General features: G+C 43.5%; 1 pseudogene across 1 annotated transcript; it reads left to right on the top strand.

The window, feature by feature from the left end:
* Positions 1 to 140: 140 nt before the first annotated feature.
* Positions 141 to 9,971, top strand: LOC100389683 (LETM1 domain-containing protein 1-like; annotated as a pseudogene). The gene is made up of 8 exons (XR_008474134.2): positions 141 to 271; positions 825 to 976; positions 3,813 to 3,928; positions 5,177 to 5,259; positions 7,197 to 7,383; positions 7,506 to 7,607; positions 7,712 to 7,863; positions 9,885 to 9,971. The product of XR_008474134.2 is annotated as an LETM1 domain-containing protein 1-like (transcript).
* The last annotated feature ends 14,658 nt before the right edge of the window (positions 9,972 to 24,629 follow it).

Genomic DNA, 24,629 nt, shown 5'->3' with positions numbered 1-24,629 from the left:
CCTTCCTCTCCTGGCTTGTGCTGGAGCCAAGGAGGCTAAGGCTACCAATCAGCGCTCAGAAAAGGCGCATGCGTCTTCGAACGAACACCGCAGACGGTTAACTTTGACCCAAAAGCAACCTCCCCTCTCCCCCTTCTCTCGCTGTCAAGATGGCGCTCTCCAGGGTGTGCTGGGCTCGGGCTGCTGTGTGGGGTTCAGCAGTCACCCCTGGACATTTTGTCACCTGGAGGCTGCAACTTGGTCGCTCTGGCCTGGCTTGGAGGGGCCCTCGGTGAGGGACCTGTAGCGAGAAAAGCATTTTTGACGTCCAGGCTCTCAGTGTCTGAACCTTGCTTGCATTCTCTCTTAATTCTCAAGAGTTCCACGCCTTGGCCCTGGAATTTTTATTCTTCTGCTCAGGATTCAAACTGCGATCCCCAGCCATAGTGATGTGGCTTCCTGGCCCTCTCTACTCTCAGTGCCCCCATATTGTCTGGTCTCCCCGTGTCTCCTGAGCTCATCTTTCAGCCTCACTTTTTCGGCTCAGGTTTTGCCGCTATCTCGATTCCACCTCTCTCTGACTTAGCCTGCAGTTCAAATTGTCCCACAGGCATTGCGCTCTCTCCAGAGTCATACCCTGAGTTCCTTTCCTGCCTGGCCTTTGCTTGATCTTTGTTTCTCAGTCTGATTGCCTATCTCTGCTTGACCCCAAGATCTTCCTTGGATTTCAGAAGTGTCAAGCCTTGGCATACATTCTCCGAGACTCCTGCTTTACGTTAGGGACTCAAGGCGTGAGGGAGCTTCTAGGACCGGTTCCCAGATAGTCTCTTTGATCTTCCTTGTAGGTCTTCAAAGCTTCACCTTTCTCCAAAGGCAGATGTGAAGAACTTGATGTCTTATGTGGTGACCAAGACAAAAGCGATTAATGGGAAATACCATCGTTTCTTGGGTCGTCATTTCCCCCGCTTCTATGTCCTGTACACCATCTTCACGAAAGGTAAAAACGGAACTATAAGAGAAATTCCTGAATCAGCTCTTGGGCAGGATCAGAGAGTTCGAATAAATAAGATCATTTGCAGGTTCTGCTATGGGGATGTGAGCCAAGATATCTTATATTTCATAAATGCTTGTGCCTTAAACTAATTCTTATAAATTAGCACTTCTTGAGAATGTTTCTAGAAAGATGTTACGAGAAACAACTTATGACAGCAGCACGATGGGGGAGGGAGAATATAGGTATGTTCTTGGACTTTTCTTAACCACACACCTGGCTATAGTAGAAATCTTTTTGTCCAGCGCAGGGCAGGGATCTATGGCTGTACAGACCTGCCCTGTGATTGATTTCCTGTGACCCATAGGAAAATGAGGTCTAACCCTTGTTACAAATCTATGTTAGGTAGCATGTTGTAGTGGAAATAGCACTGCATAATACTTGGTTTCTAGATGTTTGGTTTCAAATCAGAGATCCTTAGTTACTAGGAGATGATATGTGTAGTGCCAGGTGTCTACTCTGGAACCAGATTGCCTGAATCAAATCCCAGCTCATCACTGTGTGATTGGACTAATTAACTAACCTCTCTGTTTTTTGTTTTTTTAATCTGTAAAATGAGAGTTATAGAACCTACCTATTTATCACATGGTTGTGAAGATAAAAAAATCGATATATGTAAAGTACACAGAACAGGTCCTGATCCTTAGTAAGTGCCAAATAAATGTTAGTTATTGTTATCTAAATGTTAGATAACAATATTGTAGGTTGGTACAGAAGTAATTGGGGCTTTTGTCTTTCAATGGCAAAAACTGAAATTGCTTTTGCACCAATCTATAATATGCTCTATGTTTTGTTTTGTTTTGTTTTAAAGATGGGGTTTCATCATGATGGCCCACCTTGGCCTCCCAAAGTGCTAGGATTATAGGCGTGAGCCACCGCGCCTGGCCAATATGCTCTATGTTTTTATCATAACACTGTACTAAACTTCACTGTCAACTCTGAACATTATCTTATTACTAGCTTCATGGACTTGAAAACTTACTTATCCTTAATCTGTAAAGTGGAGATAAAATTGGCTGCTTTTTCTGTTCTCATGTACATAAATAGGATCGAATGAGAGAAAGACATGAAAGCATTTGTTTGTTTTTAAACCTTGTATTATGGAATTTTTAAACATACGCAAAGGTAGAGAGAATAGTGTAACAAAGTTCCATGTATTCACCTCACTTCATTATCGTAACTCATGGCTGCCAATCTTCGTTTATATACTTGCCTTATGTATTATTTTTAAGACAATTGAGACATCATATAATGACATGGAAATCATTGATAAATATGAAAGCCTTAAAAATAGATGCAAGAATTTTCATAGAATGAAGATTTAAAATATAGAAATATATTCAATTAGATTATTTATTTATTTAAGACGCATTTTCGCCATGTTGGTCAGGCTGGTCTTGAACCCCTGACCTCAGGTGATCCGCCCACCTTGGCCTCCAAAGTGCTTGGATTACAGGCGTGAGCCACCACACCTGACCGCAATTAGATTACTTTAAAAAGTGTTCCTAACTGAGCATGGTGGCTGACGCCTGTAATCCCAGCACTTTGGCAGGCTGAGGTGGGTGGATCATGAGGTCAGGAATTTGAGATCAGCCTGGCCATCACCGTGAAACCCCATCTCTACTAAAAGTATAAAAATTAGCTGGGCGTGATGGCCAATGCCTATAGTCCCAGCTACTCAGGAGGCTGAGGCCGGAGAATGGCTTGAACCTGGGAGGCAGAGGTTGCAGTGAGCCAAGATAGCATCACTACACTCCAGCCTTAGTGACGGAGCAAGACTCCATCTCAAAAAACAAAAAAAGTGTTCCAGGTTGGGCGCAGGGGCTCATACCTGTAATTCTAGCACTTTGGGAGGCTGAGGCGGATGGATTGCTTGAGGTAAGGAGTTTGAGACCAGCCTGACCACATGGTGAAACCTGCCTTTACTAAAAATAAAAAATTAGCCAGGCTTGGTGGCACATGCCTGTAATCCCGGCTTCTTAAGAGGCTGAGGCAAAAGAATTGCATAAACCTGGGAGGTGGAGGTTGCAGTGGGGCAAAATCACACCACTGCACTCCAGCCTGGGTGACAGTGAGACTTTATCTCAAAAAAAAGAAAAGAAAGTTCCAGAAAGGAGATAAACTAATATCTGGCTGTGGAATACAAAGGGTTAATTTAGCAAGACTCTGAGGTTAGGGAGCTTGGTTGGTTTTTTTTTTTTTCCTTTTTTTTGAGACAGAGTCTTGCTCTGTCGCCAGGCACCAGGCTAGAGTGCAGTGGCGCTGTCTCGGCTCACTGCAACCTCCGCCTCCCAGGTTCAAGCAATTCTTCTACCTCGGCCTCCCGGGTAGCTGAGACTACAGGCATGCGACACCATGCCCAGCTAATTTTTTTTTGTATTTTTAGTAGAGACAGGGTTTCACCGTGTTGGCCGGGATGGTCTCAATCTCTTGACCTCATGATCCACCTGCCTCGGCCTCCTAAAGTGCTGCGATTATAGGCTTGAGCGACTGCGCCCGGCCAGCGCTTGGTTTTTAAAAAGGACTGAGCAATGAACTGGAAGACGGAAACCATTCTATAGCAGATTACAGAAGCCCAACTTAGCCAGAAGAGAGGCGATGAGCTAGGGGAAAAAGATTTTGAAAAGAGATTTGGGTTAATCTCAAGAGTTTCAAGTAACCTAGTTTCTATTGTTGGGGAGGGGCAAGAGTGTTTGCATGTGATTGAACATGGAGTAGGAAGCTGTGGTTGAGATTCAAACTGGGATAACATTGCACTCTGTCCTCTACTTTAATGAGGCAGGATTTCGGATGTTATGGGCTGATGCCAAAAAGGCTAGAAGAATAAAGACAAATATGTGGAATCACAATATAGAGTTTCATCAACTTCCATACCGGGAGATGGAGCATTTGAGACAGGTATGGGCCAGGGGCAGATATCCAGAAGTTCATGGTGAGGTAATTACATTTAATCAAGATCTCAAGGTTTTTTTCTTTCCTTTGTTCATGATTGATCAAACTTTTGCCCTTTGCCATAGAACCAAATATTGAACTGAATGAGGCATCAGATTAATTGTAATAATTGGGTTCATTCAGAGTTGTAGCCTTCCATAGCAAGAGCTCCATAGAATTTCTGGCACATTTGATGAACAAAAGTTGTAAACACTAAAATCCAATTAGTTTCTGAATATATGAGTCTGCAAGAGTGGCTGGGCATGGTGGCTCATGCCTGTAATCCCAGCACTTTGGAAGGCCGAAGTGGGCGGATCACCTGAGGTCAGGAATTTGAGACCAGCCTGGCCGACATGTTGAAACCCCGTCTCTACTAAAAATACGAAAATTAGCTGAGCATGGTGGCAGGTGCCTGTAATCCCAGCTATTCGGAAGGATGAGGCAGGAGAATTGCTTGAACCCAGGAGGTGGAGGTTGCAGTGAGCAAAGATTGTGCCATTGCACTCCAGCCTGGGCAACAAGAATGAAACTCTGTCTCAGGAAAAAAAAAAAAAAAAAAAGTCTGCAAGGATTCAAAGCGCATCACAAAAATAGTATTTGGTGGTAACTTGATGGGTAGTTTTGAAACTGAGAGTAAGAATCTAGGACCCATTCTGCAGATCAGGAAGAGTTCACTGAAAGATTTGATATAATGTCAGGCTCTGTACTGGCCATTATTTGGGATACAGAAGTAACCAAATCAGAGGTTCTCTCCTTAAGGAACTAACCATTCAGAAGTAGTTACAAATAATCTTGGGGACCATATGGGGTGACTCATGATTATAATCCCAGCACTTTGAGACGCCGAGGTGGGCAGATCACTTGAGGTCAGGAGATTGATACCAGCTTGTTCAACATGGCAGAACCCCATCTCTACTAAAAATACAAAAATTAGCCTGGTGTGTTGGTGCACACCTGTAATCCCAGCTACCTGGGTGGCTGAGGCAGGGGGATCACTTGAACCCAGGAGGTGGAGGTTGCAGTGAGCCAGGATCACACCACGGCACTCCAGCCTAGTGACAGAACAAGACTCTGTCTCAAAAAATAAAAAAGAAAGAAATGTGGTCCTTGTTCTGGGCTGTAATGGAAATTGACTGTATAGTGCGGGGGAGGGATTGTCTATTGTATTAATAACTTACGTGGGTTAAAACTGCATCTGTGTTTATTTCTGTTTAGTTCCGCCAAGACGTCACCAAGTGTCTTTTCCTAGGTATTATTTCCATTCCACTTTTTGTTAACTACCTGGTCTTCTTACTAATGTGAGTACAGACTTCCGTCTCCCCAGCATCTTGAAGATGTATAAATTTTTTTAAATTAAGAATTATTTTAAGCAGAACTTTTCATTTCAGAAGCTAGTCAGAGGTTATCAAACTTCTCCAGTCTTCTCATTATCCCAAGGTTCATAAAAGCCACTCAGGAAGACCTTGGTTACTGGGATACATCACAGCTAGAGGTACAGGTACAGGTGGCCTAGACTCTCCCTATCTCTTAGCTGCCCTGAGTGATGTGAAATAAGATAATGTCCTTCTCCATCATCCATAGAGGCAGCAACTCACTCCCCGAGAGAGCAATTTTGGACTGATTTCTATAGAAAAAAAGTGCACTTCATATTCTGATAACATGTTCTTATTACTTCATAACCAAAAATGACATTTCTAAACTGTGATCTTGCATGTCATTAATTATCTATTGCTGTATAACAAATAACCTCAAAGCTTACTAGCATAAAACAGTAGTATAAATCATTTTCATGATTTTGTAGGTATAGAATTAGGGCAATGCTAAGGTGAGTGGTTGATTTCTCTCTTCCATGTAGTGTTAACAGAGGTTCCTTAGTGATATTTAGCTGCTGAATGGACTAGTCTGGAAGATCCAAAGTCACTCTTAGGTCTGGTGCCCTGGCAGGGATGGCTACATGGCTAGAACTGTGAACCAGAGTGCCCACATGTGGCATCTTCAGTATGGCAGCCTCAGGATAGTGGGACTTCTTACATGGCAGTTCAGGGCTCCAAGATTGAGGGTTCTAGTGCATAAGAATCTACGTGACTCTTATAACCTTGTCTTGGAGGTCACATAGACTCACTGCTGCTCTGTTCTGTTGACTGAATCAGTCACCTAGATTGAAAAAGGAAGGATGTAGACCTCATCCCTCCATAAGAGGAGTGCCAGAGAATTTGTGCTCATGTTTTAAAACCACCAAACATGTAAATAAATGAAATAAAAAACAAATTGTGGCTGGACGTGGTGGCTCACGCCTGTAATCCCAGCACTTTGGGAGGCCAAGGCAAATGGATCACAAGGTCAGGAGATCGGGACCAGCCTGGCTAACATGGTGAAACCTTATCTCTACCAAAAATACAAAAAATTAGCCAGGTGTGGTGGCACCTGCCTGTAATCCCTGCTACTCCGGAGGCTGAGGCAGTAGAATCACTTCAACCCAAGAGGCGGAGGTTGCAGTGAACTGAGATCACACCACTGCACTGCAGCCTGGGTGACAGAGCGAGACTCTGTCTCAAAAACAAACAAATTGATTGCCTTTTATATACTGTGTTTACATAGGTCTGTGCTATAGTTAGATTGTCAGCATCACATATAGTGTCCAGGTCAGTCTGCAACTCTGTCCAAAGCATGTTCTTCATATGCTTTAGTTCAAAAGGAGTCATTATAGCTGATTGCTGCTGCCAAGCTATTCTACTCGTCCTTTCTTTCTCATCACGTTTCAGTAATGTTGCTTGAAATTGTGCTTCAGTGTGTCTTATAAACTTTCGTCTGAGAGTCACTTAAGAAAAAGGGCTGACTGTGGTGGCTTTCACTAGTAATCCCAGAACTTTGGGAGACCGAGGCAGGAAGATTGCTTAAGGCCAGAACTTTGAGACCACCCTGGGCAATATAGCCAGACCTGGGTATGGTGGCCTGTGCCTGTAGTCCCAGCTACTCAGTAGGCTGTGGTGGGAGGATTGCTTGAGCCTAGGAGGTTGAAGCGGCAGTGAGCTGTCATCATGCCACTGCACTCCAGTCTGGGTGACACAAGGGACCCTGTCTCTTGAAAAAAAATTAAAAAAGAAAAGGAACACTGGGGTAGGAAATAGTGTCTTATCTCTTCTTCCTAGTATTCATGTCTACCAAATGCTTTCTTTGGCTTCCTCTGAAAGAAGCCAGTTTCAGCAAGTGAGTGTGTGATTCTTTTTCCTTTCAGGTACCTGTTTCCCAGACAACTACTGATGAGGCATTTCTGGACCCCAAAACAACAAACTGATTTCTTAAATATCTATCATGCTTTCCGGAAGGAGTTCCACCCAGAAATCATTAATTATTTAGAAAAGGTCATCCCTCTCATTTCTGATGCAGGACTCCGGTGGCATCTGACAGATCTGTGCACCAAGGTATTCCTGCAGTTCACCCTTCCTACAAACGTGGAATCTTGTTAGATCAGTGTACACTAAAACTAGGTAAGAGGGGTAGTCAGAACTTTCCTAATAGCTACCGATCTCTTACCTCTTCCAAGATACAGCGTGCCACCCACCCAGCAATACGTGATATCTTGGCTCTGAGAGAGTGTTTCTCTAACCATCCTCTGGGTATGAACCAGCTCCAGCCTTTTCACGTGGTGAGCACTTTGAGGCCTTGTCTTTTCCATAGCCTCACTGTGTTTCAGATCTTTGCTTGAGCTCATTCTATTTGCCTTTCCCCTCCTATGTGGTTGTGTTACAGAAAGCCTTGAGCCGAGCCATGCTTCTCACACCTTACCTGCCTCCTCCCTTGTTAAGCATCGTTTGAAGACTCATACAACTGTGATTCACCAACTGGACCGGGCTTTGGCAAAGCTGGGGATTGGCCAGCTGACTGCTGAGGAAATAAAATCGGTAAGAGCTTGACATCAACCCTCAACTGTAATTGTAAACAACTTTTTGGGTGAAATTTTGCTATAGAGGGAAGCAGGGGATATAGAGGCAATTGAAGACTTTCCAAAGGTGGGAGAAACCAGATGTATTATCTGTTGCTGCATAACAAATTATCCCAAAATGCAGCGGCTTAAAGCAACAAAAATTTATCTTACATTTTCTGTGGGTCAGAACTTTTGAGTGTAGTTTCACAGGGTATCTCTGACTTTGTCTCTCATGAGGTTGCAGTTAGGGTGTCAGCCAGAACTGTGGTCTCATCTCAAGGTGTGATCAGGGAACATCTGCCTCTAAGCAGATCATGCGGTGTTGCATGACTCAGCTCTTAGTGGCTGTTCAACTGAGGACTTCAGTTCCTCAATGGCTCTTGCTGGCAGCCTTTCCACAGGGCCACAGGGCAGCTTATAACATGGCAACAGCTTTACGTCAGAGCAACAGGGCTGGAGAGAGTGCTTAGGACAGAAATCACTATCTTTTTATAACCCAGTCTTTAGCATGGTAGCTCGTTACCTCTAGTAACTCTGTTTACTAGAAGTGAGTCATGAAATCCAGCCGACACTGAAGGAGAGGGAACTGACTAAGGATGTGAATACAGGAGACAGGGTTCATTGGCGGGTATTTTGGAGGCTGCCTGCTCCAGAGGGTATTTGTCTATGTTTACAAAGGCATACACAATCTGATTACATTTCTCACACACAGAAACACACACACCCCAACTATGTTTCCTCCACTTTCTAATATCACCTTCCACTAAACTATCTAGGGAAAAGGACTTTGTTTCTTGTTAGCCCATAGAGATCAGCTCATGCTGCAGCTTGTGTCTCCAATATCACGTCCTCCACCCTCCCGATTCTGGCACAGCTCTGAGCCTCCGCTCGCTTTCCCACATGCCACCATGAGTAAGTCCCAAACTAATGTGCTCCTTTTTTCTAATGCTGCCAACCGCACCAGCCTCAGAAGATGGTATGAGCAAGGCGGCTGTCCTTTTACTGACCTCTACATTAATTCTCCACCACCTCACCAACTTCCCACAGCCCACATGGTCTTATTACTGAAGGTGTTGGGGTAACAAAGGCCAAGTTCAGTAGAGGTCAAGATAGGAGTGACAGAACAATTTAAAGCTGAACATTAGGCATCACTCTTAAAACTCTTGGGTTATGTTAGAGAAAACTTACTCAGTGATACTCATTACAGCAAGGCAGACTTTATTCAGGACCATGGGATAGGGACAGGGACCACGGCAATGGGATTTTGTAGTGGGTAGAGGGACTGGGCTAAAATCCAAACACAGCAAGGGCAAGAGAGAATTTGCAGCCAAGGAGCAGGGTAAGGGTGTCAGTGGACTGAAAATTACTAAGAGGTGGCATCAGGAGTAATGGGATTCTGGCTAACCGACCTAACAGGATTCTTGCTGGACAGGTGATCAGACATCACCTGGGGTACAGTGGTGGATGAGGAACCCTATCAGACCTTGAGAGTGAGGAGATTCCTTTCTCTCTCTCTTTCTCTCTTTTTCCCCTCCCCTCTCTCTCTCCCCCTTTCTCTCTCTCTCTCTCCTCTTATTTCTTTCCGTCTTTTCTTTCTCTTTCCTTTCTTTTCTTTTTCTTTCTTTCTTTTTGAGACAATTTCGCTCTTGTTGCCCAAGGTGGAGTGCAATGATGCAATCTTGGTTAATTGCAACCTCTGCCTCCCGGGTTCAAGCGCTTCTCCTGCCTCAGCCTCCCAAGTAGCTGGGACTACAGGCATGTACCACACCACACCCGGCTAATTTTATATTTTTAGTAGAGAGGGGTTTCTCCGTGTGGGTCAGGCTGGTCTCGAACTCCAAACCTCAGGTGATCCACCTACCTCGGCCTCCCAAAGTGCTGTGACTACAGGCGTGAGCCGCTGCGCCGGGCCCAGATGGGTTCTTTCTAAACTGACCTGCTCCCCGCTCTTTACCCACACCCACTGCCTGCACTCGTGCTCCCCCCACTCGCCCCCAGGACGTGCACCCCACGTGCCCAGGGCAGGTGGGAAGTACCTGCGGCCATCTTGCTCACCAACCTCCAAAATGCGGCTGGGGCTCCTGAGTGCAGCGCTATTGTTTGTGGGGAGCTCTCACTTATACTCAAACCCCGACTCGCCCTCCGGGAAGCCCAGTCTCGGCCCCTCGGTGGAACCGGCCGCTGGTTCCCAGCAGGCTGAAGCCTCCCGCGAGAGGCCCTGGCAGCGGAGGGAAGGAGGGGCGCACACAAAGGGCAGTACCTGTTCGCGCCAGTCTCTGGGCGGCATCTCTTGCCTTTCCCCACCGCTACAGTCTTTGAATTTGGGTTCCTCCTTTTCTGTTGTCCCAACTGCCTTTAACCAAAATTTTACATACCTAAACCGTTTCTAGACCCGTTATAACAGTAGTCATAACAGTAAAAGGGCACATTTGTATTGTGAATCTGTATTTTCTCCTCAAAACATTCTGGGGTTTATCACCCCCATTTTATAGATTAATAAGTCACGGGATAAAGAGTTGAAAGGGAGGGCTATTAGGTGACCATTTCATGCTACAGGAGAGAAAAATTAGCCCAGCAAGTGAAACGGTGAGCATTAGAATTTGCAGCTCTCGACTCACCGTTCCCAGGCTCTTTAACTGCTGATTCACACAAGGAAGAATGTGATACGTGGCCAGAAAAATTTATGTTTTTGGGGACTAGAGTTTTAAAATCAATGAACTGTGTTGACTTCATGTCTGTTTCTAAGTATGGCATATTTATTTGTCTTGACCCTCCAAGTTTCTTTCAAAATATGGGCATGCCTCTGGTTTGTTAGCTTGCTTAATGTTTTTTTAGATAGGAATTTAAAGGATTACGTTAATATGTTCATCTTAGGAAGTAACATATAATATAGATGCTCAGTCCAAATAACGTATCATTTTTATTTTTAGACTGTGGAACGGCACCACTTAAGGATGCACTGCAAGGGTCTCAGATTATAGGGGGCACAGAAGCTCAAGCTGGCACATGGCCTTGGGTGGTGAGCCTGCAGGTGAAACATGGCCACGTTCTTTCTCATGTATGTGGGGGAACCCTAGTGAGAGAGAGGTGGGTCCTCACAGCTGCCCACTGCACTAAAGACGCTAGGTACGTATTCAGAACACAACCATTTTATTCTCTTAGGGGACAGTTTGAAGTGATAGAGGACCATTTAATTTCAGCTATTCTCAGTTAAGCTATGTTTGCAAATAGCTATAATGCCTTGTACATAGTACATTGTATTTGTTTAAAGAAATCCTTTATTTTTTACTTTTTTTTTTTTTTTTTTTTTTGAGACGGAGTTTCGCTCTTGCTACCCAGGCTGGAGTGCACTGGCACGATCTCAGCTCACCACAACCTCTGCCTCCTGGGTTCAGGCAATTCTCCTGCCTCAGCTTCCTGAGTAGCTGGGATTACAGGCACGCGCCACCATGCCCAGCTAATTTTTGTATTTTTAGTAGAGACGTGGTTTCACCATGTTGACCAGGATGGTCTCGATCTCTTGACCTTGTGATCCACCCACCTCGGCCTCCCAAAGTGCTGGGATTACAGGCGTGAGCCACCGCGCCCAGCCAGCTTTTTTTTTTTTGAAATGCAGTGTTGCTCTGTTGCCCAGGCTGGAGTGCAGTGGTTCAATCTCAGCTCACTGCAATCTCTGCCTCCTGGGTTCAAGTGATTCTCCTGCCTCAGCCTCCCGAGTAGCTGGGATTACAGGCACGGGCCACCATGCCCAGCTAATTTTTTGTATTTTTAGTAGAGACGGGGTTTCACCATGTTGACCAGGATGGTCTCGATCTCTTGACCTTGTGATCCAACCGCCTCGGCCTCCCAAAGTGCTGGGATTACAGGCTTGAGCCACCGCGCCGGGCCTGGAGTCACATTCTAAATAAGTCCCAAAGAGAATTTACTTTCCTCTGATACTGTTTCTTCTCTATTTTCTCAGTTAATACCATCATCAACAGTTCCATTACCCAGAGAGTTATCTGACTTCTCCCAGTTCACCTCTCCAGGTGGTCCCCAAGGCCTGTGAAGGCTCTCTGTACAGTATCTTAAATTTGCTTCTTCTGTCCTTAACCCTCCCTACTGATTAAAAGTAGATCCAGAGTATCAGTCCCCATATCCCTAGCTTATGACTTACCATACTTATATTTACTACTATGATGATAACTGTCCTAATGAATGTGAAATGGTAGCTCATTGTGGCTTCTCTCTCAATTTCCCAAATTACTAGTGATGTTAAGCATTTTCTGTGCGCTTATTGGCCATTTGTATATCTTCTTTGGAGAAATGTCTATTCAAGTCCTTTGTCCATTTTAGGACTGGGCTCTTTGCTTTTTTGTTGAGTTGTAGGAGTTCTTTATGTATTCTGGATATTAATCTGTCGTCAGACACATGACTTGCAAATATTTTCTCCCATTCTGTGGGTCATCTTTTCACTCTCTTCATAGGGTCCTTTGATACACAAAAGCTTTTAATTTTGATGAAGTCAAATGTATCTATTTTTCCTTTTGTCGCCTGTGTTTCTGGTGTAATATGAAGAAATCATCATATCAAATCCAGTATCAGGAAGCTTTTCCCCTGTGTTTTCTTCTAAGAGTTTATAGCTTTAGCTCTTAGATTTAGATCTGTGATCCATTTTGAGTCAATTTCTGCATAAGGTATCAGGTAAGTGTATGTCATTGTTTTACATGTGGCTATCCAGTTTTTCCCAGCACTTTCTGTTGAAAAGTTTGTCCTTTCCCCATTGGATGGTATTGGTACCCTCATTGAAAATCAGTTGATCATATATGAGCGGGTGTGTTTCTGGGCTCTCAGTTCTTTACCATTGATGTATAGATCTGTCCTTATGCTTGTATCACACTGCTTGGATTAGTATGGCTCTGTAGTAAGTATTTTTTGTTGGTGGTTTTTTTTGTGTGTTTTTTTTAGACACAGTCTCGTTTTATCTCCCAGGCTGGCAGGCAGTGGCACAATCTCAGCTCACTGCAACCTCTACCTCCCAGGCTCAGGTGATCCTCCCACCTCAGCCTACTAAATAGCTGGGACTACAGGTGTGCACCACCATGTCTGACTAATTTTTGTATTTTTTTTGTAGAGACGGGGTTTCACTATGTTGCCTAGGCTGGTCTGAAACTCCTGGGCTGAAGTGATCTGCCTGTTTGGCCTCCCAAAGTGGTGGGATTGCAGGTGTGAGCCACTGGGAATGGAAATTAGTTCAGCCCCTGTGGAAACCAGTTTGGAGATTTCTCAGAGAACTTAAAAACAGAACTATCGTTTGACCCAGCAATCCCATTACTGAATATATACCTGAAGAAATATAAATAATTTTACCGTAAAGACACATGCATGCATATGTTCATCACTGCACTATTCACAGTAGCAAAGACATGGAATCAACCTAGATGCTCATCAGTGGACTGGATAAAGAAAATGTGGTACACAGATACCATGGAATACTATGCAGTCATAAAAATAATGAAATCATGTCCTTTGTAGCAATATAGCTGGAGCTAGAGGTCGTTATCCAAAGCAAATTAATATGGGAACAGAAAACCAAATATTGCTTGCTATCTCCTATAAGCGGGAGCCAAACACTGAGTACACGTGGACATGAAGTAGGGAATAACAGACACTGGGGCCTACTTGAGGGGAGGGGAGGGGGACTGAGAAACTACCTATTGGGAACTGTGCTCATTACATGGGTGGTGAAATCATCTGCACACCAAACCCCTGCCACACAGTTTGCCCATGTAACAAACCAGCACATGTACCTCCGAACGTACCATGGCAGTTAGGGAGAAAATATAAATAAAAGTGTTGGCACCTCCCCACTTGCCATCTCGCTCCTTCTCATCATGCGATGCTCCTGCTCTCCTTTCTCCTTCCATCATGATGTAAGCTCCCCGAAGCCCTCCCCACAAGCAGTGCCAGCACCATGGTTTCTGTGCAGCCTGCACAATGTCAGCGAATTAAACCTCTTTTCTTTATAAATTACCAGTTTCACCATGTTGGTAAGGCTGGTCTTGAACTCCTGACCTCGTGATCCACCCACCTTGGCCTCCCAAGTGCTGGGATTACAGGCGTGAGCCACGGCACCTGACCCAAATATTTATTTATAACAAAGCAAGAATGGCCAAATACATATGAATGTACCACTGTTTGTTAATCCATCTACTACTTGAAGGACATTTAAGTTGTTTCCAATTTGGTCAATTATGACTAAAGCCAGTATAAACATTTCTGTGCATCTAGGTTTTCTTTTCATTTGTGTAAATACCCAAGAGTGAGACTACCTTGTCAAATGGTAAGTGTATGTGCAATCTTATATTTAAAAAAATAAGAAGTAGAACTCTTCTTTTTTTTTTTTTTTTGAGGTGGAGTTTCGCTCTTTTTGCCCAAGTTGGAGTGCAGTGGCGCAGTCTCGGCTCACTGCCACCTCTGCCTCCTGGGTTCAAGCGATTCTCCTGTCTTAGCCTCCCGAGTAGCTGGGATTAAAGGTGCCTGCCACCATGCTCAGCTAATTTTTGTATTTTTAGTAGAGACAGGGTTTCACCATGTTGGCCAGGCTGATCTCAAACTCCTGACTTCGTGATCTGCCTGCCTTGGCCTCCCACAGTGCTGAGATTACAGGCATGAGACACTGCTCCTGGCCTTTGTTTTTGTTTTTGTTTTTTGAGACAGGGTCTCACTGTTCCTCAGCCTTGAGTGCAGTGGTATGATCATGGCTCACTGCAGCCTCAACCTCCTGAGCTCAAGCAATCCTCCTACCTCAGCCTCCAGTAGGTGGTACTACAGGCACATGCCACCACACCCAATTAATTTTTTTTTTTTTGAGACGGAGTTTCGCTCTTGTTATCCAGGCTGGAGTGCAATGGCGCGATGTCGGCTCACAGCAACCTCCGCTTCCTGGGTTCAGGCAATTCTCCTGCCTCAGCCTCCTGAGTAGCTGGGATTACAGGCATGCGCCACCATGCCCAGCTAATTTTTTGTATTTTTAGTATGAACGGGGTTTCACCATGTTGACCAGGATGGTCTCGATCTCTTGACCTCGTGATCCACCCGCCTCGGCCTCCCAAAGTGCTGGGATTACAGGCATGAGCCACTGCTCCCGGCCTAATTTTTGTATTTTTTTATAGAGACAGTTTTGCCATGGTGCCCAGGGTGGTCTCGAACTTCTGGGCTCAAGCAATCTGCCTGCCTCGGCCTCCCAAAGTGTTGGGATTACAGGCATGAGCCACCATGCCCAGCCTAGAACATATTTAATGTAAGAAAATGAGAAAACAGAAATGGTTTTTCTTATCTTATTATTATACTTCCTAGAAACAATAGCTGTTAATTTTTTGTTTCATAGCCTTCTAGATTTTTCTAGCCAAATTATTTTATATAACAGGCCCATACATCTAAACTGTGAAGTAGCCTTTTTAATTAAATTATATAACATGAGCATCTTTCCATGTCAACATATGTTGCTTCTGTTTTCCACTTTGTAGATGTGCCAAAATTTCTGTGGAAATACTTTTATAGCTAAATTTTTGTGTTCATCTTTTATTTCCTTGGGATAAATTCTAGAAGTAGAACTGCAGAGTCAAATGCAATGCAGCTTTTTTAGCCTATTGATATATGTTGTCAAAATGCCTATCGCTACACTTTCTGCCATGAATAAGAGTGCCCTTTTTCCTCTAACTCGTGTCTACACCGAGTGTTATCATCGAACACACACATGCTCACTTAATGTTGCCAGTTTGAAGGATGAAAAGTTATCTCCATATTTGTAAGCAACAGTGTATAAAGTGAAAGTTCCTGCTTTGTCATTCAATTCCGGATGTTAACTACTGTTAACCTCCTGTGGTTTTAATTGTTGACTGTTTCGCTTGTTTTGGGTTTGGTTTTTTGCTTGCTTGCTTTTTTAAGACGGCCAAGATCTATTAGTTGCTTGTTTTTACGTTTAGTGTCATGCTTTATCAAATCCTTTCTTGTGTCAATGTTATATATTCATCTATGTTATTTTCTGGTTTCGTTTTTTTAATTCACGTGCTAAGTTAATATCCAAATGTTTCATTCCTGTAAGTTTCAAAAACATTATAAAAGCAGAGGGAATATTTTAGTGAACTTTCATGTACCCATCTTCCAGCTTCCTGTTATCAACTGACAGCTGATCTTGTTTCACCTACACCCTCACCATTCCCCCTCCAATTATTTTGAAGCAAATCTCAGACATATCACTTTGGTATCTCTAAAAAATAGGAACTCTTTATTTAAAAGATCTGTACATTTAAATATTTAATCCATTTGGAGTTTATTTTGGTGTTTAATGTTGTTTCAGGGATCGAATTTTATTTTTCTTTTCAAATAACTAGTTGCCCCGATACCACATGCTGAATAATTCATTTTGTCCACTGATTAAAAGTGTTGCCTTAATAACATATTAAATTCTCATGTACTTGAACCTGTTTCTGGATTCTCTGTCCCATTGGTCTTTTTATCCTTTCCTAGATCATGATACTTGTGTTAGTTGATATTTTATGTCACATGAAACTAGAGTTAAAGTTTTTTATTATTAATCTACCATGAGAACAAAACTAGTGCGAGATTAAGAATATGTACTTAGGCGCCGGGCACGGTGGCTCACGCCTATAATCCCAGCACTTTGGGAGGCCGAGGCGGGTGGATCATGAGGTCAAGACATAGAGATCATCCTGGTCAACACGGTGAAACCTCATCTCTACTAAAAACACAAAAAATCAGCTGGGCATGGTGGCACGTGCCTGTAATCCCAGCTACTCAGGAGGCTGAGGCAGGAGAATTGCCTGAACCCAGGAGGCGGAGGTTGCGGTGAGCCAAGATTGCGCAATTGCACTAGAGCCTGGGTACTAAGAGAGAAACTCCGTCTCAAAAAATAAAATAAAATTTTATTTGGGAGGCCTTGGCCTCCCAAAGTGCTGGGATTACAGGTGTGAGCCACCGAGCCTGGCCTTTCTGTGTTTAGATATACAAATGCTTACTACTGTATCACAGCTGTCTTCAATATTTAGTACAGCTGAACAGGTTGTAGCCTAGGAGTACCAGGTTATACTGTAGACCTTAGGGGTGCAGCAGACTGTGCCATCCAGGTTTGTGGACGTGCACTCTATTGTGGTTGCACAACAACAGAGTTGCCTAATGAGGTATTTCTCAGAATGTTCTCCATCATTAAGTGATGACTGACTGTGTTTCTTTCTGTGTATTATCTTTTTAACACATTGTCCCATGAGATTGAAAAGTATTATAGGTCCTTATAAAACACTGAAAAAAACTTTTGGAGGGGCGGGTCTGTTTTTTTTTTTTTTTAACTTCTGGGAGAGAGAGAGAAAATTCTCTTCCAAAGCAGAAACAGAGACTTTCTCCGGTTGTACATGCCAAGATACTTGAACCTTAAGATAGAATGGTGGTTCCAAGTGTATCTGTAGTTTGAACTCAGATTATGAAGCCAGCTCTGTGGCAGAATTCTCTCTTTTAAGCAAGACATTTCTGGCTATGAGGAATCATGTTTGGTTTCCTTTTAATTTATTTAATGCCTTATTTAGTATCAGGCAAGCTGATTGCGATATATATTTTTAGTGTACATAGGGGCACTAAATGTTAACTGACTGAACTAATGGGAGGAATAAAAAATAGATGACACAGCCTTTTGTCTTTGTCTTTCCCAGCTACCATTTAGGAGAGTTTACCATGTTTCAGGCCCTGTTTTTGTTCTTGTTGTTGTTATTTAAAACACTTTTTTTTTTAAGAGATGGGGGTCTCACTCTGTCACCCAGGCTGGAGTGCAGTGGTATAACTGTAGCTCACTGCAGCCTCGAACTCTTAGGCTCAAGCAATTCTCCTGCTTCAGGAGGAAAAAAAAATTGTGTGTATATATATATATATATATATACAACCAAATATATATATATATATATATACACAACCAAACATGATTCCTCATAGCCAGAAATGTCTTGCTTAAAAGAGAGAATTCTGCCACAGAGCTGGCTTCATATATATTTCATATATATATATATATGAAATGTATACATATATGAAATGTGTATATATATATTCAAGACAAAGTCTCACCCTGTTGCCCAGCCTGGAGTGCAATGGCACAATCTCAGCTCACTGCAACCTCTGTCTCCCGGGTTCAGGCAATTCTCCTGCCTCAGCCTCCCAAGTAGCTAGGATTACAGGCACATGCCACCACACCTGGCTAATTTTTTGTGTCTTTAGTAGAGATGGGGTTTCACCATGTTGGCCAGGCTGGTCTCAAACTCCTGACCTCATGAATCACCTGCCTTGTCCTCCCAAAGTGCTGGGATTATAGCCATGAGCCACCACGCCTGACCTCCACTATATTATTAACATATCTTCTTTCACAATGTCATCCAGTTTCATGATCTGTTAAAGTATGAGCAATAATACCCCTCAGAGAGTTGTTTTGAGAATTAAATTAGTTCTCCAGCACCATGGTAGATTACATGCACATACCGAGCTCCCCACTGAAAACTATTAAAGAGGGAGATTACATAGGCTAAGGACTCGATGTTACAATGGAACTTAGGGAATTGGAACACAGAAATTGACTTTCATCTTGAGAGTATTTGCCAAAAAGTTAACTTTTAATATTGATTTCAGTGGTTTCATGGGCCTTGGAAAGAGATGGTTAAAGAACAAAACTTGTCCAAGTTGGGGAGTAGGGAAGACACTCCCATAAAGCTGGAGTCCCATGACTATACTTTAAAAATGAATCGGAATGATCCAAGATGGCCGATCGCTAACATCCCGGGATTGCAGCTCTCAGGGAAGGCGCGGAGAACTAGAGGATGCCACACTTTCAGACAAATTCTGGTCGCTCACGGAGCAGGAGATCCCCCAGTGGAGGAAACACACGGGTGGCCAGTGCGACTCTCGTGGCCGGTGCAGCGGTTCCGCCGGCACCTTGGCATGGCAGCTCTCGGAGCAAAGTAAACAGGTTCGGAGGACCTGCACGGGTCCCCAGCAGGACACCAGAGCCCGGCAGCGGCTGTGACGGCACCTCGGCGCGGGAGCGCTCGGCGCAGAGTAAACAGGACCAGTTTCCCTCCTGACCAAGGTTTGGAGCCCCAGGAAGGCAGAGTCGCCTACTACCAACACAAGAAGGAAGCCAGACAGGAGAATCCTGGGCAGAAAAGCACCATCAGTTTTAACGCCGCTGCTCTGGCCCTGGGAACTAACAACCTGGACGCCCACTCAAGAGACCTAATCTGAAAGTTGGTAAATTCAAAGACTGCAGGAGGATAAATTTACAATGACGGGAAGAAATCAGCGTAAAAAAGCTGAGAATACTCAAAATCAGAACGCCTCTCCCTCTAAAGATGATCACAGTTCCATATCAACAATGGAACAAGGCTTGATGGAGAATGAGCGCATCCTGATGACAGAATCACTCTTCAAGGAATGGATAATAAGAAACTTTGGTGAGTTAAAAGACCATGTTGTAGCCCAACGTAAAGAAACTAGGAACTTTGAAAAAAGGTTTGATGAAATCCTATTGAGAATAGACAACTTAGAGCGGAGTATGAGTGAATTAATGGAACTAAAGAATACAATACAGGAACTCCGAGAAGTATGCACAGGTTTAAACACTCGAATTGTTCAAGCAGAAGAAGGGATATCAGAGGTCAAAGTCCAACTTAATGAAATAAAACGTGAAGAAAAGATTAGAGAAAAAAGGATAAAAAGGAATGAGCAAAGTCTCCAAGAAATGTGGGACTATGTGAAAAGACCAAATTTATGTTTGATAGGTATACCTGAATGCGACGGAGAGAATGAATCCAAGCTGGAAAATACCCTTCAGGATATTATTCAGGAAAATTTTCCTAAACTAGCAAAGCAGGTCAAAATTCAACCCCAGGTAATACAGAGAACACCACAAAGACATTCCTCAAGAAGAGCAACCCCAAGGCACATAATCGTTAGATTCACCAGGGTTGAAACGAAGGAGAAATTACTAAGGGCAGCCAGAGAGAAAGGTCATGTTACCCACAAAGGCAAGCTTATCAGACTTACAGCAGATCTCTCAGCAGAAACTCTACAAGCCAGAAGAGAGTGGGGGCCAATATTCAACATTCTCAAAGAACAGAACCTTCAGCCCAGAATTTCATATCCAACCAAACTAAGCTTCACAACTGAAGGAAAAATAAAATCTTTTATGAACAAGCAAGAACTCAGAGATTTTATTACCACCAGGCCTGCTTTACAAGAGCTTCTGAAAGAAGCATTACACACAGAAAGAAACAACCAGTATTAGCCTTTCTAAAAATACACCAAAAAGTAAAGAGCACCAACATAAAGAAGAATTTACAGGCCGGGCACGGTGGCTCAAGCCTGTAATCCCAGCACTTTGGGAGGCCGAGGCGGGTGGATCACAAGGTCAAGAGATCGAGAGCATCCTGGTCAGCATGGTGAAACTAAATATACAAATTTACTAAATTTGTCTCTACTAAAAATACAAAAATTAGCTGGGCATGGTGGCGCGTGCCTGTAATCCCAGCTACTCAGGAGGCTGAGGCAGGAGAATTGCCTGAACCCAGGAGGCAGAGGTTGCAGTGAGCCGAGATCACACCATTGCACTCCAGCCTGGGTAACAAGAGCGAAACTCCGTCTCAAAAAAAAAAAAAAAAAGAAGAATTTACACCAACGAATGGATAAAACAGCCAGTCAACATCAAATGGCAGTAACCCTAAATTTAAATTAACTAAATCCCCCAATCAAAAGACACAGCCAAAACCCAATGGCATTTTACATCCAGACCTGTTTCACATGCAAGGATACACAAAGACTCAAAACAAAGGGATGGAGAAAGATTTACCAACCAAATGGAGAGCAAAAATAAATAATAAATAAATAAAAAGCAGGAGTTGCAATTCTCGTATCGGATAAAATAGATTTTAAAGCAACAAAGATATAGTGGTAAAAGGATCAATGCAACAACAAGAGCTAACGATCCTAACACCCAGATACGAGACTTAGATTCAATGAGACAGAAAATTAATAAGGATATCAAGGACTCGAACTCAGATCCGGAACAAGTAAACTTAATAAATATTCATAGAGCTCTCCACTTCAAATACACAAAATATACATTCTTGTCAATACCACATCATACCTACCCATAAGTTTAAATGAAACGTTGATTGGCCATTATTAATACTCAATTTTTTTCAAAATAAAGCAATATTTCCATTTAGTCTCCCTCTTTCTCTTCCTCTTTCTTCCTCTCCTTATTTTTTTTTTCTTTCCTTCTCTCAAAAAAAAAGAAATCAACTTGTAAACCTCTAGATCCAGGTCAGCAATGTCTCTCTCATTGCTTGATTTCCTTTCTTCCCTTCCCTCCCTTCCTCCCTCCCTCCCCGCTTCCTCCCTTCCTTTCTTCCTTCCTTCCTTCATCCCTTCCTTCCTCCCTACCGTCCTTCCCTCCCTCCCTGCTTCCTCCCTTCCTTCCTTCCTTCCTTCATCCCTTCCTTCCTCCCTACCGTCCTTCTTCCCTCCCTTCCTGCCTTCCTCCCCCCCCAAAAAATAAAAATAAAAAATAAAAATGAATGAGACCCATGACCTAGCATATAATTCTTTTTTTTTTTTTAAAGGCAGAGTCTTGCTCTGCCAGCCAGGCTGGAGGACAGTGGTGCAATCTCAGTTCACTGCAAACTCTGCCTCCTGGATTCAGACAATTCTTGTGCCTCAGCTTCCCAAGTAGCTGGGATTACAGGGGTGCACCACCACGCCCAGTTAATTTTTATATTGTTAGTAGAGATGGAGTTTCACCATGTTGGCCAGGCTGGTCTCAAACACCTGGCCTCAAGTGATCTGCCCACCTTGGCCTTCCAAACTGCTGGGACTACAGGCGCGAGACACTGCGCCCACCTTGCTCTTATATATGCAGTATACTTCAAATATGATCTAGTAGGTTGAAAAAAAAGGAGAGGGAAAATACACATGACTACATTAATTAAAAGAAAGCTGGATTACACCTGTAATCCTAGCACTTTGAGAGGCTAAGGTGAGAGGATTGCTGAGGCCAGGAGTTTGAGACCAGCCTGAGAAACATAGGGAGACCTTGTCTCTACAAAAATAAAAACAAAAAATTAGCCAGGTATGGTAGTTCACATCTGCAGTCCCAGCTATGTGGGAGAATCGCTTGAGCCCACTAAATATAGTTCATGATATTTTAATGAACTATTTAATGATAGCACCACTTCACTCCAGCCTGGGTGACAGAGAAAGACCCTGTCTCCAAACAAAGAAAGTAAGCTGGAATGGAAAACAGAAAAAGCAGAAACACCTATATATATATCAGATAAAGTAGACTTTAGAGCAAAGAAGATAACAAGGATGGTGAGAGACATTACATAATAATAAAAGGGTCAGTCCACCAGGAAGACATAGCAGTGCTAAACATGTATACACCAAACAACAGACATACAGTTTTTTGAGACAGAGTCTCCCTCTCTCACCCAGGCTGGAGTGCAGTGACACAATCTCAGCTCACTGCAACCTCTGCCTCCCAGCTTCAAACAATTCTCCTGCCTCAGCCTCCTGAGTAGCTGGGACTACCTGGGCATGGTGGGGGGCGCCTGTAGCCCAAGATCAAACCATTGCACTCCAGCCTGGGCAATAAGAGTGAGACTCTGTCTCAAAAAAAAAAAAAAAACAAAAACAAAAAACAAAACTCATTGAAGAAACTAGGTATCATATTAAACACAGCTAAAGAGAGGATTTGTGAACTAGAAGGTATATCTGAAGGATATATATCTTAGCACAGAGAGAAAAAAAGAGAAAACATGAAATAGGTATAAGGATAGAATGAGAAAATCTAACATATATCTAATGAGAGTGCCAGAGAGGAAAGAATAAAGAAGATAGAGGAGAGGCAATATTCAATGAATTTGGGTTGAAACTTCTTGTCTCCCTCTTTGTCTTCTGCCGAAGGCTTCTTGAGGCCTACCTTCAAAAACATGGCTTTTGAGTACAGACTGCAGAACTGATTATTGAGATCATCATGGTGGACAGGAAACAAAACTAGACTGCAGCTCTAACTTGGATGGACAGAGCAGTGTCGTGGAGGTTTGCATCATGAATTTTAGCCAGGAGCAACTGCAGGAATAAACCAGGAATCCCAAGATAACCCACAGACCCTCTGAAGGGAGCAGACTCCTCCTGCAGGACTTGGGAGATACCCCAAATATTCTGGGAGGTGGGTAGCCTGGGGAAGATTCTCACCCATTTGCCCACTCTCTGGAAACAGTCTTGGTACTGTTGCGGGGCACAGTGGGAGTGAGACTGGCCCTTCGGATTGTATGTGAGCTGGATGAAGCCTGTGATTCCTGACTTTCCCCTACTCCCCTGACAACCTGCATGACTCAGCAGACGTAGCCATAATACCCCTCAATATACAACTCCATTGACCTGGGAACCTCACTCCCATTCCCCACAGCAGCTGCAGAAAGACCCACCCAAGGAGAGTCTGAGCTCAGACATGCCTAGCCCTGCCCCTACCTGATGGTTCTTCCCTACCCACCCTGGTAGCTGAAGACAAAGGGGATATATTCATGAGAGTTCTAGGGCCCTGACCACCCCCAGTTCCTGATGATTCCTGGAAAACACCACCTCCTGGCAGGAGGCCAACCAGCACAGAAATAGGATGTCAAACCACCAAGCTAAGAACCTTCACAGAGTCCATTTCAACCCCTGCCATCTCCATTGGAACAGATGCTGGTATCCACAGCTGAGAGACCCATAGATCATTCACATCACAGGACTCTGTAGACAACTCCCAGTACCAGCCCAGAGCCCGGTAGACTTGCTAGGTGTCTAGACCCAGAAGAAAGATAACAATCACTGCAGCTCAGCTCTCAGGAAGCCACATCCATAGGAAAAGGCAGAGAGTACTACATTAAAGGAACACCCCATGGGACAAAAGAATCTAAACAGTCTTCAGCCCTATACCATCCCTCTGACAGAGCCTACCCAAATGAGAAGGAACCAGAAAACCAACTCTGGTAATATGACAAAACAAGGCTCTTTAACACACCCCAAAAAATCAGACTAGCTCACCAGCAATGGAGCCAAACCGAGAATAAATCCCAGATTTACCTGAAAAAGTATTCAGGAGGTGAGTTATTAAGCTACTCAGGGAGGCACCAGAGAAAGGTGAAGCCCAATGCAGGGAAATCCAAAAAACGATACAAGAAATGAAGGGAGAAATATTCAAGGAACTAGATAACAATCAAATAACAATGAAAACTTCAGGAAACATGAACACACTAATAGGAATGGAAAATGCTCTGGAAAGTCTCAGCAACAGAATTGAAAAAGTAGAAGAAAGAAATTTAGAGCTTAAAGACAAAACGTCTTTGAATTAACCCAATCCAACAAAGACAAAGAAAAATAAAAGAAAATATGAACAAAGCCTCCAGGAAGTCTGAGATTGCGTTAAACAACCAAACCTAAGAAGAACTGGTGTTCCTGAGGAAGAAGAGACATCTAAAAGTGTGGAAAACATATTTGGGGGAACAATCAAGGCAGACTTCCCTGGCCTTGCTAGAGACCTAGACATCCAAATACAAGAAGCACAAAGAACACCTGGAAAATTCATTGCAAAAAGATTATTGTCTAGGCACATTGTCATCAGGTTATCTAAACTTAAGGTGAAGGAAAGAATCTTAAGAGCTGTGA

Source organism: Callithrix jacchus, chromosome 9 (genome assembly GCF_049354715.1).
Source record: "Callithrix jacchus isolate 240 chromosome 9, calJac240_pri, whole genome shotgun sequence".
In the NCBI taxonomy this organism is placed as follows: domain Eukaryota; kingdom Metazoa; phylum Chordata; class Mammalia; order Primates; family Cebidae; genus Callithrix; species Callithrix jacchus.
This window is presented reverse-complemented; position numbering and strand designations above follow the sequence as displayed.